The 13234-nt window shown below is 42.6% G+C and overlaps 1 long non-coding RNA gene across 1 annotated transcript; it reads left to right on the forward strand.

Annotated features, from left to right (window-relative positions):
- The first annotated feature begins 3052 nt into the window (after positions 1-3052).
- LOC138956568 (uncharacterized) lies at positions 3053-6174 on the forward strand. Its single transcript, XR_011452704.1, has 3 exons — positions 3053-3174; positions 3766-3820; positions 5673-6174. It is a non-coding gene; the product is annotated as an uncharacterized lncRNA (long non-coding RNA).
- Positions 6175-13234: the final 7060 nt, after the last annotated feature.

Raw genomic sequence — 13234 nt, forward strand, 5'->3', positions numbered from 1 at the left:
TGAAATAACTTTTTAGCGAAATCTAACCATACGATTATTGGAAAAAAGTCAAAATGTAGACGACCACCTTTAAGTACAAAAGTACAAGTGAAAGTAGAAATAAATTAACGTGACACTATCCCGTAATCCCATATCAGGGTCAACTATAAGCAGTCCATTGGTTTACAAAACTTTATTCAATTTGTTATCATGACAGAAACGATGCATTGTTTTTAAGATAACTCAAGCATAAATGTTTATTTTAAGTCATCCTGGCATGTACATAACAAAGTTTAGCATGATGGCGGACTAGATACATTTACTCATTTCAGACAACGAAAACAAACAGACAAACCTGATGCGCAAGCGGTGGTAGTACAGAACTTTGTGGGGGAAAAAACAAGAAACAACAAGTCGCGTAAGGCGAAAATACAATATTTAGTCAAGTAGCTGTCGAACTCACAGAATGAAACTGAACGCAATGCCATTTTACTCGCAGCATCGTCAGGCCACCGCTCATGGCAAAGGCAGTGAAATTGACAAGAAGAGCGGGGTAGTAGTTGCGCTAAGAAGGATAGCACGCTTTTCTGTACCTCTCTTTGTTTTAACTTTCTGAGCGTGTTTTTAATCCAAACATATCATATCTATATGTTTTTGGAATCAGGAACCAACAAGGAATAAGATGAAAGTGTTTTTAAATTGATTTGGACAATTTAATTTTGATAATAATTTTTATATATTTAATTTTCAGAGCTTGTTTTTAATCCAAATATAACATATTTATATGTTTTTGGAATCAGCAAATGATGGAGAATAAGATGCACGTAAATTTGGATCGTTTTATAAATTTTTTATTTTTTTTTTACAATTTTCCGATTTTTAATGACCAAAGTCATTAATTAATTTTTAAGCCACCAAGCTGAAATGCAATACCGAAGTCCGGGCTTCGTCGAAGATTACTTGACCAAAATTTGAACCAATTTGGTTGAAAAATGAGGGCGTGACAGTGCCGCCTCAACTTTCACGAAAAGCCGGATATGACGTCATCAAAGACGTATCAAAAAAATGAAAAAAACGTTCGGGGATTTCATACCCAGGAACTCTCATGTCAAATTTCATAAAGATCGGTCCAGTAGTTTAGTCTGAATCGCTCTACACACACACACACACACACACACACACACACACACACGCGCGCACACACACACGCACGCACGCACATACGCCACGACCCTCGTTTCGATTCCCCCTCGATGTTAAAATATTTAGCCAAAACTTGACTAAATATAAAAAGACATGGGGTACGAGAGAACAGAATTCAGCATAAGGGTGTAGCCAAGTGCACTTTGCTACCCTAAACACTCTAATCATCGCATAGCGAAACAGCCTTGTGAACAGTACAAACGGGATACCCACCCCATAGCAGACGATACGATGCTGCGCGCGCACTATTGACCGGCGCAAATTCTAATAAAATACCTTTCTTTATATATCTACCTAACTTCTATCTTTCAAAGTCCCTTTTATCTTTGATACGATCCTAATTACATTTAGGTTTGCATAGAAGACACTGATTAGGCTGGATGGCTGCATATTATTGTGTTATTTACGATAATGCTTCGAACTGACCAAAGCGTCATTCTGACCTTGACCGGTTTTCATGTATCGTCAAGAGAAATTGATTCTCACAAACTCATCTTTGTCTTTTCAATCATTGTTTTGTCATTTTTGTGTCACTATTACATATCCCGTACCTATGTTGCATATGATTTTAGTTTGTTTATAAGGATTTGGTTGTAATGAGTGATGCTTGATTTCTCTGCAAAGATTCCTAATTTATGCAGACAGGTACTCGCGCTTCCATTTACTTTCGGACTTTACCGCTTCGTACTAAGTCACTGTATAATTTTCCCCCATGTAACGCAGATCATAATGTTTGTCTAGGGTTCTTCTTTTTATCTGTATGATTTATGAGTTTGTCCATTATTCCAGTTTAGAGAGTTTTGTAATTTTCCGCACTGAAGTTGGTTCAGTGCCTTCACAAGGACCATTGTTTTTGCATCCTACTAAATAAATATAACATTTTACGAAATGTGATCTATTGCAATGGAAAGCTAAAGGTCGTAGCTTTAATTTGATGTATTGTTTGTTAGGATTGGTTATGTATTTGTTTAAATAACGTAGGGTAAAGCAAGTGTAAGAAACACAGATTCCGTGTTTCTGGCCGTATTCAGTCCGATTTTCATCACCGCCGGACGGTGCTTTCTGTGCAGTCCGCGCCGGGGCTATAAGTATAAGCCGGACACCGGCATAAGATGCATTCGCTCCTAGCAGCTGAACACGACACTACACTTGCTTTGCTGTCTACGGGTTTCGCCTTCGGCCTCTACGTTTCCTTGCATTGTTTTCTTGAATAAAAAGTTGAAACAAGACGCTTGGACTTGGGCTTCGTGTATCTACTACCCCTTCCACACCTCCACTACAAGGGAAAAAGAAAAAGACGACGAAGACTTGGAGCGCCAGAAATGTTGGAAGAGTGGGTCACGTCACAATAATATTAAATGCACAGAAGACACACACGCAAAGTTAATACATTTTGTGATCGGCGAAAATGGCTCTAAATTACATAAAGATTGGGCCATAATCGATAAGTCGAAGCAAGGACACAAAACACGAGAGAAATTACGAAGAACAATTGGTCAGGCAGCATTTGTCTCATGACAGTGTCAAATGAACATAATGAATAAAATGTAGAGACTCATGTATGGAACGCGAAATTTTTTTTCACACGTCAGTTGCGGGCTTTCAATCCCGAAGGCTGGTTCCGAGTAACTACGAACGTAATCGGAAGTTCCGATGTTTACCAAGTCAAAGAGCCGAGTCGAACACTATCCTTGCGTCATCCAGGGAGATACTGTACAGATCTCTGCGTCATCTTTGACTTTGCAAGCAGCTTCGGAGATTTCAAAACAACGTTTTTGCCCCAAAAAAGATTGTGGGCTCTTTTTTTTTCCTCCCCAAGTTATTTTGGACGTTGAGCGTGGTTTGTCAGCGTTTCGGTTTTTAGTCAAGTTACAAAATGGCAGTCCAACTCCAAGGCAAGGAGCGAAGGTGATCAATTCGGAAAGAATCTCCAATGATGTTTGCTAAATGCGAGAGAATTGGGACGGGCGAACCATTGCATATTAACCAGAGGTAAGTTTCCATGTTTCGTTTTATACTTAGAGTGGGTCTTTGCGAGTATGTGTTGCAACATGTGTCACTCCGCTCACTGTCACTGACAGTCACTGACTGACTGAGTCAGTGTACTCTGACAACAACATTGGATGCATGTACCTGTACGTGTATGTATGTTTCCTTGCCTTACGTCAGGTACGAAGATAGTTGCCCTGTACAGGGATTTCCTCATTAATGTGGAGAAGAAGAAGAGTACCACTGCCACGTTTTTGCAACCTCTTTTTGACCCAATTCGAGATGCATGAGTCATAATATTTTAAAAATCCTTTTTTTTAAGATTGAATCCAACTTCCAAGACAGTGAATAAAAAATCAAAGCTAGTGCTGGTCAAATGTTTTAATGCTAGAATTAAAAATAGATAACCTTCTCGGAATATAATTGCAAGCAGGTTGGAGGCTAGTTCAAGAATCAAATTGCTGACTTACCCAGGCTGGCTGGTTACAGTGCGTTTCTTTGAAAGGCAATCAATGGTTCTACTGCTCTGCTAGTACTCACCATTTTGAAAGTGATGTTCCCATGATTGGTACTTCATCTATTATTTTATTGCAGGTCTCCTCTCAGCTGAAAAAGCCAACCGATTGCTGCATGGCCAGCGACGAATCAGGTAAAAGGTTTTATTATACATGTACAACTGTCAGTGTCAGTGTTATGACATACAGTGTGTTTTTTCCTTCCCCTCTCTCTCATTCTCAAGTTCTGGTCAGAATAACTCATGTGGAGGTGTGCGTGTGTGACTGTGAGCAAGACTGTGAGAGAGTGGTGTTTTGTTTTTGAGTCACTTGAGAAAATGTGACTCTATGTAATCGGTCAGTGTTAGTCTGTCCGGCCGGCCGTCCGGCTGGCCGTCCTTAGACACCACCTTAACGTTGGACTTTTCTCGGAAACTATCAAAGCGATCGGGCTCATAGTTTGTTTAGTCGTGACCTCCAATGACCTCTACACTTTAACGATGGTTTCGTTGACCTTTGACCTTTTTCAAGGTCACAGGTCAGCGTCAAAGGAAAAATTAGACATTTTATATCTTTGACAAAGTTCATCGGATGTGATTGAAACTTTGTAGGATTATTCTTTACATCAAAGTATTTAAATCTGTAGTCTTTTACGAACGTTATCAGAAAAACAAGGGAGATAACTAGCCTTTTCTGTTCGGCAACACACAACTTAACGTTGGGCTTTTCTCGGAAACTATAAAAGCGATCGGGCTCATATTTTGTTTAGTCGTGACCTCCAATGACCTCTACACTTTAACAATGGTTTCGTTGACCTTTGACCTTTTTCAAGGTCACAGGTCAGCGTCAAAGGAAAAATTAGACATTTTATATCTTTGACAAAGTTCATCGGATGTGATTGAAACTTTGTAGGATTATTCTTTACATCAAAGTGTTTACATCTGTAGCCTTTTACGAACGTTATCAGAAAAACAAGGGAGATAACTAGCCTTTTCTGTTCGGCAACACACAACTTAACGTTGGGCTTTTCTCGGAAACTATAAAAGTGACCGGGCTCAAATTTTATGTGAACGTGACTCATTGTGTTGTGAATAGCAATTTCTTCCTGTCCATCTGATGCCTCATATAATATTCAGAACTGCGAAAGTGACTCGATCGAGCGTTTGCTCTTCTTGTTATTATTCAGGTTCAGTGATAATAATAAAATAATGAACACCTACTGACTTAGACTCCAAACCGCAAGCTCTTAGCCTTATTTCACCAGTATGGTGATCACTTCCTCCCGTATTGGAACCATTACTAATATACTAGAAGCGCATGACTTTCAGTGTGTATGTTTGATTAAAACAAAATGCATTGCAGTAAACAGTGTCACTGTCAGGATATAATTATCTCAATGAAACTGTGTGTCAAGTTCTATTATTATTTTCCTTTTTTGAGTATGTATAACATGTATATTATGCATGTGTGTAGAGCACAGAGAGCGTAAAACTTTAAAAGGAAAATAATAATAGAACTTGACACACATGATTCCTATGATAATGTAGGACAGTGGCATTGATATCTTTCTAGAATAATATGTCGTTTTACATTCAGTGAAATTTTGACTGAATTAGTGAACTGAATGTATTCAAATATGGTGACAGACATGTATACAATGTAGACAAGTTAAAGTTGTATGTGTGTACATCACCACATGTTCTGTAGCTTACAAGTTACATTGAAAACAGCCTTGACTATAAATTATAATGGAAATCCACTTCATCACTGTCTTTGGGGTTCCAACAAAAATCAGACGCAGTAGGGGGGGGGGGGGGGGAGTCGGGGGATTTTATTTGAACTTGTCTACCAGGGAAAAAGAATGTTTAAGCTCTTGGCATTTATGTGGGTTTAGTGTGTGTATGTGTGTCAGTTACAAACAGTACACAACTTATTCCTTTATACTCATACTTAGACTTGTTCTTGTCGTTGTGTTTAAGATCCGTTCCTTTCTCATTCATTTGTCAGTAGTGACTGAAGATGACGAAGACCTGGCCAGTGAATGTGGATGAAAAGCAGTGCTATCCAAGTCCAGCTATGATCGATGGGGAAACTACAGCAACAGCCGCAGAGGATCACCGGACAAAAATAACTGTTTGCCAGTATTGTAAATGTCCACTCAGTATTGGTTGTATTGAGCATTACTACTTGTTGCTATTGTACATTTTTGTCAATGTTTTAAAGGCCCGCTACGCCTCACAGGGCCGGACTAGGCTAAGAGGAGGGGGGGGGTTGCCAGTGGTGGTCCAGGGGGATGTTCCCCTTGGCTGGGTCAAGGGGCAGAGCCCCTATATTGTGGGGGTCAGGGGGCGAAGCCCCCTGAAGCTGATGGGTAGGTCATATTCTGAGATAGGAAAATGGTCGCTCCTTGCATGAAACGGCATAAAATAAACAATCATAAAAAATGTTTTAAATAAGTGAGGTACATGTTTAGGCTGGGGGGGGGGGGGTTGCGCAACCCCCATAACCCCCCCCTGGTAGTCCGGCCCTGCCTCATTTAAAAAGTTGTCCTATCGTTTTGAACTGAGCGCTGTCATTGTCCCATAAGAACTCCATTCCTTTGGACGGTGCAATATTCTATATTTTTCTCTCAAGATACACATTTTCAAAAAGAGACCGAGTGCTGAACTGAAGTTGTGCAGTGCGGATCTTGCGTTTTGGGGAATTCCAAACCGTTTGTGATATGAGCTGTTTGGGTACACCTGTCTGCAGCACATTCAAGTTAGGAGTACGGGAGACAACTCCAACTGACCATAAAGTCTTGCGTCTGCTTTTGTTTTCAGTTCAAGACATTTTGACGAAGCGCATTGAATTATGCCACCGAAATAAAACTAAGGCCTGTCCACTTACAAAAACTGCTGGGTCAAAGTTCAGTAAATCTTACATTTTCTTAAAGGTACTGAACTTGTCAAATCCAGGTGCACAGAGCCCCTGGGGCTTTTAGTCATACCTCAGGCAGCTATCCGTTAGAAGAACTACCAAGTTTCATTGACTTGCACCCAAAGAGTCAAGAACTGCGATTTTTTTACGAATTAATTTCGTACTCAGACCCGGCTGGTCTTGACCTATTTTTGGATCTAAATTTAGATCAGGTAGATCACCACATCATGCACAAAAAGACACGTCACTAGCAAACTATGTCAGACGTCATCATGAGTTTGTGTAAAACAAAATGGAGGCCGGAATCACTCAGTTGAATCGAACTCCGACCAAACACCACGTAATAACTAGGTTAATTTATGCACTCGCGTGAACAAGAAACTGTCGAGCTTCACAGATGTCGTCGTTGGGTAGTTTTGGGTTTGTTTTACTACCATAGGAGGATTTTTGAACTGTAAATGCACTCAGCTGCAACAAAAACGCAAAACGAAGGCTGTGAGCTGCACTGTGCCTTTAAGGAAATGTGCGGCAGTAAAATTGAATTCGGAAAATACATGGAATAACCTGGTTTTCTGCATAAAAATAAATAAAACAATTGTGAATACTTCTTCTGGGTTCGTGGGCTCAAACTCCCATGTACACTCGTGTTTTTGCACGAGTGGATTTTTACGTGTATGATCCTTTTTACCCCGCCATTTAGGCAGCCATACGCCGCTTTCGGAGAATTGTGAATACTGATCGACGTAGAGTGCCGTTGGAAACAGTCGTTACATTGGATTTCTAGGAAACTGTTTAACAGCGACATCATACATCAGAAATTCCTAATATTTGGCACAAAGATACACATGTATCAATCTACAATCATATAGAACGATTTTTGACAACAGACTACAGTTGAATTTTGATATCTTTTGTCATGAGGATGAACGAATTTCTTACTGCATATTCATTACAATAATTAATTTAAATTCAACTGTAGTTTTTAACAAAAAACACGTTCTTTATGATTGTAGATATAATACATGTGTATCCTTAAATATTATGAATTTCTGATGTATGATGTTGCTGTAAAACTGTTTTCTAGAAATCCCATATGGCGCTGTTAATGCTAGATTCCATAGCAACAGCAGTCAATATCCATCCACAATGTTTTCATTCATTTTAATAAGTCACTTCAAGAATTAACCAGAAAACCAAGTTATTCCTTGACTATTCTTCAAGTTTAAAGGCACAATGCAGCTCACAGCCTTAGTTTTGCGTTTTTGTTGCAGCTGAGTGCATTTACAGTTCAAAAATCCTCCTATGGTAGTAAAACAAACTCAAAACTACCCAACGACGACATCTGTGAAGCTCGACAGTTTCTTGTTCACGCGTACGCGAGTGCATAAATTAACCTAGTTATTACGTGGTGTTTGGTCGGAGTTCGATTCAAATGGGCGATTCCGGCCTCCATTTTGTTTTACACAAACTCATGATGATGTCTGACATAGTTTGCAGTGACGTGTCTTTTTGTGCATGATGTGGTGATCTACCTGATCTAAATTTAGATCCAAAAATAGGTCAAGACCAGCCGGGACAGAGTCCGAAATTAATTCGTAAAAAAATCGCAGTTCTTGACTCTTTGGGTGCAAGTCAATGAAACTTGGTAGTTCTTCTAAAGGATAGCTGCCTGAGGTATGACCAAAAGCCCCAGGGGATCCGTGCACCTGGATTTGACAAGTTCAGTACCTTTAAGTTTGGTAATTTTACTGCCGCACATTGCCTTAAGTCATAAATAAAGGGTTCCAGTAACATACCATTCTTCTTTATTGATTATGAACTTTGGAAGGTTAGATTTTGGAATCAGTTTTTTTAAATATTTCCTTTTGTATACTAAACGATGGCTCGGCAACCAGACTTCCAGACAGAGCTGACCATTCCCCGTCAGCAATCGATCTCTCCCTTTGCTCAAATGCCATAGTCACTGACATCGACTGGAACGTTTTCCCGGACGCCCTCGGCTCCGATCACTTACCCATTGTTCTTACCTTCCGCCACTTCGCCCCTAATCGCAATAACTCGGAGGTCAGAAAAAAGTACAATTACAAACAGGCAAATTGGGACAGCTTCCGTGCGGAGCTCGAGGGTGTCAGGGAGGAAACTCTCCTTACGGATGACATCGAAGCCTCTTACAATAACATACGTCAATGTATACTCACTGCTGCCAATAATCACATTCCGCTTAAATCAGTAAATCCTAACTGTAAGGCCAAAAGGAATGAGTGGTGGAATGCAGACTGTGATGAAGCCTTGGCAAACAAGCGATATCACATTAGGACATATCTCAGGCACTGCTCAGACGCTAACTTCACGAATATGAAGTCAGCTGAAATACAATTTAACCAGATCACCGCTGAGGCTAAACTTCAAAACTGGGAAAACTTTGTCCACAAAGAAACTAAAGATTACAAAGACTGTGGCAAAATCTGGAAGAAAATCCGCAGATTTAAATGTAGATACAGAACTAAAGAAAAGCCACTACTATCGGGTGATAAAATGACCACAACTGACTCTGAAAAGGCAAACCTATTAGCAGATACTTTTGCCAAAAATAGTCAATCAAAATCCCTAGATACTGAACGACTCAATTATAGGTTAGATCAGGAGAAGGGTTTCACATACCCCCCAGATGACAACCAGTTGCCTATAAACTGCATGTTTAAGGCAAAAGAAGTCCAAAACGCCATCTCTTCTGTGAAAGACCCAAAAAAATCCACAGGTTTAGACCCAATATCATATCACATGATAAAACATCTACCACCTAACTTTGTTAAGTTGCTCACTCAGTTTTTCAACCTATGCTGGTTAAAGGATACTATCCCCGCAGCGTGGTCAGACTCACAAGTAGTAGCAGTATTGAAGAGCGGAAAACCGGGCAATCTACCTGGCAGTTACCGCCCCATATCACTAACCCCCCACCTCAGCAAGATCTTTGAGCGTGTGGTGAACCAGAGGCTGGAGTTCCACCTCAATAAACACAATATCATTCCTACATGCCAGGTAGGTTTTAGGCAAGGTCGTTCGTGTGCGGACCACATTGTGCACGTCACTGAAAAAATCAAAAAGACCTTGGCACATAGTAATAATTCTCTTCTTGGAACCTTCTTTGATATTAAATCTGCGTACGACAGCGTCTGGCATGCTCGTCTACTCCTAAAACTCGGCAGAATCGGTGTCTCTGGCCACATGTACCAATTCATCAAAAACTTCATCAGCAATCGCAAGATGTCTGTCCGAGTGGGCTCTTCGGTGTCCGAAACCCATGCGCTGGACATGGGGGTTCCCCAGGGCAGTATCATCGCGCCAAACTTATTCAGCATCATGCTCTATGACATTACTTCTGTTAAGGTTGACGGTGCCAGTGTACTTCTGTATGCGGACGACCTCGCCTTAATAGACACTAATAGACCACGCCATAACAGAGTTACCAACACTGTTGACTTATCTTCTTACCAAACTAAAATCGACAACCTCTGTCAATATATGTACACCAACGGCTTCCAACTAGCCTCAAATAAAACAGTCTTTCTTGTTGTCTCCCGTAGACAACTGTACAGGAACTGCAGTATAAAGATAGGTTGTGATATTATCAAACCGAGCTCAGAAGTTAAGTTCCTCGGCGTTATCATCGATACCCGACTTAACTGGACCAGTCATATCGAACATCTGATCAATAAGGCCAACAAGGATCTTTATATCATACGCTACCTGGCGTCCCAATCCTGGGCCAGAGGACGTAAGTGTGTCACAGAGGTAGTGCGGGCATTAATTCGCTCCCGCCTCCTTTACGGGTGCGAAGCTTATTTCGCGACGCGCCCGGCGCTCATGAAAAAACTGGCTATTATAGAGTGCAGGGCGCTCAAAATAGCTCTGGGACTCTCCCAACAAGCGAGTAAGAGTCGAGTCTACAGCGAGTGTGGGTGGCTGCCCCTTGTGGATGAGATAAAACTCCGTTCAGCTCAGTATGCTGTCAGAGCCCACGCGGTAGAGAACTCTGCCTGCGAGGTCCTGACTGACTTTTTTCCTCAGCACCAAAATTATGAGGCCAACACCAAACATAGCACTCAACTCTTGGCCAAAACGCTACCCTTATCCGACACAGTAAACCGCATTCTAGCCGATAGCGGGGTGAAGGTCAGTGAGCTGGCCAGGGTCCCCCCGCCCTCCTACCCGCCTTGGCTTGAGGAAACCCCTACTATCATATACGACAGTGAAGATAATACTACCAAAAAAGATAACCCCGTCTACCTAGCTACTGTTACAAAAGAAACCCTAAACTACAAATTCTCGGAGCATTTAAAAGTCTTTACTGACGGATCCAAATTTGCAGACGGCAGCGTTGGCTGCGCCTTTGTGATCCCAGATCTCAAAATCTCAAGGAAATATACTCTTAATAAAGACATCTCCATATTCTCAGCCGAGCTATTTGCCTTGCTCATGGCATGCACTTTTATTAATGACCTCCCAGTCACACCGCGTGCGGTAGTTTTCTGCTCTGACTCGCGCTCTTCACTACAAGCTCTGCATCGAAACACATCAAATCGGGCAGAGCTACAAAGAGAAATCCTCTTTATATGTCACCAGTTAATCTCATCCGGCACATCCGTATCATTTCTCTGGGTCCCCTCTCACGTAGGGGTCCGGGGAAATGAACTGGCGGATGTCGCTGCCAAAGAAGCGGCAGAATCTAGCCCAGCTAACACTAACATCGGCTACTCAGTAACCGAGTTCTACAGTAAAATCCGTAAACTCATTCGAAGTCAGTACGTAACATCTCTGTCCTATCAACCCATTGATATGAACGATCTACACCCCGATCTCCCAACAAACCTCCTCACTATCTTCAGACGCCTCCGTGCCGGCGGCTGCCGCTTCCATATCTTTAACAAGTCCTGCCATTGTGGAGAACCCTATTCATTTCAACACATTTTCGCTCCGTGCGCTACAAATAGAATTACCTTTAAAACCTTATATGACCATATGCAGCTCCATGGTCTGAGTCCCCAGGATTATCTGCGCAGTAGCAGTTCTCTAGGCTGGTCACACAGCTTGCTGCTGTGCCGACTGGTCAGGGACTCGGACATGGGGCTGTGGGTATAACTAAGCCCAGATTATCACATCAGCGTGTTTCAGTTTGAGGTCGAGTGGCTCCCGCCATCCCTCCTGATTCCAGCGACTACCTTCTAGACAACATATCCTCACCCAAGGCCCATTAGTCGCCAAACTGTACATATTGTTTTTATTACCACGGCCTTCGTGGCTTACATCTTAATCCTTTTATTTGTAAAAAGTTTTGAGATTTATTGTTCGTGTTCCTCTTACTTGCTCATCTATTTGGTTTTATTGGTGATCCTGAAAGGTTCCACTTTTTAACTCGATTTGAAATAAAATAAAAATAATATTACAAGCCCGTTATTCAAGATATAGAATACAGACTTGTAATTCTTACCAAGAAACATCTTAACTACTTTTCATTTTAACAAATTCCACAGAGCATTATCAACTCAACCCCACCCCCTGCCCTCCTCTCCTTATTTTTTGTTTCTTTCTTTCCTCTTTTTGAAAGCGGACAAACACTCAAGTCCTTAATGGCTCAAAACCGTAGGACTTTTAATATTAATTTTAACGCATAAGATGCATTCGCTCCTAGCAGCTGAACACGACACTACACTTGCTTTGCTGTCTACGGGTTTCGCCTTCGGCCTCTACGTTTCCTTGCATTGTTTTCTTGAATAAAAAGTTGAAACAAGACGCTTGGACTTGGGCTTTGTGTATCTTCTACTACCCCTTCCACACCTCCACTACATTTGGCGCTGCGCAGCAGGGTACAGAAGCATCAACTGAAAGAAGACAGTACAGGCAAACATGGCGGACGAGGCAAACACCCCCAACCTGCGGCTGTGCAAGCTGAGGCGTTTCACCGGCGAGGGCGACTGCGCCGAGACTTTTATTCAGGAGGCCAAGCTGATCCTGCAGCTACAGACGGTCCCTGCACTTGCTGCAGCGGCATGGATCCTTGGAGCGCTGGACGGAAGGGCTCGACAGGAGGTCATCAGGCGACCAGCAGCTGAGGTCAACACGCCGGCCAAAATTTACGCCATCTTGGAGCAGACGTGGGGCGACCAGCGAGATAGTGTCGCGCTGGCTGCCGCCTTCCACAGGCGACAACAAGGTCTCGGCGAGTCCGTTAGCGAGTACGCCAGCCACCTACGCGCTGCGTGGGCCAAGACCAATGCTGCCGAGGCCAACACACTGAACGACAATACGCTGCGCAAGACCTTCGCCACAGGACTCCACCCACAATCCCTGAAGCGTGACATGTGCCGCTTCCTGCGAGAAAAGCCGGCCGCCACCTTCGACGAGGTCACCAGCGAGGCCATGCGATGGATGCGGGAAGATAGCCCTGCTGAAGCAACAGCTGAACAAGTCTTCGCTGCACCGGACCCCTCCATCGCAAGGCTTGAAGCACGCATCGCTGCCCTCACCACGGAGACAGAGTGCCTCAAGCTTCAACTGGCGTCACAACCACCACCAGCTGCACCGACGCACCACCATCACCAACAGCAGAACCATCAACCCCAGTGCAACTGGTGTGGCAGAGTCGGCCACCG

Source organism: Littorina saxatilis, unplaced genomic scaffold, assembly GCF_037325665.1.
Source record: "Littorina saxatilis isolate snail1 unplaced genomic scaffold, US_GU_Lsax_2.0 scaffold_407, whole genome shotgun sequence".
NCBI lineage: Eukaryota > Metazoa > Mollusca > Gastropoda > Littorinimorpha > Littorinidae > Littorina > Littorina saxatilis.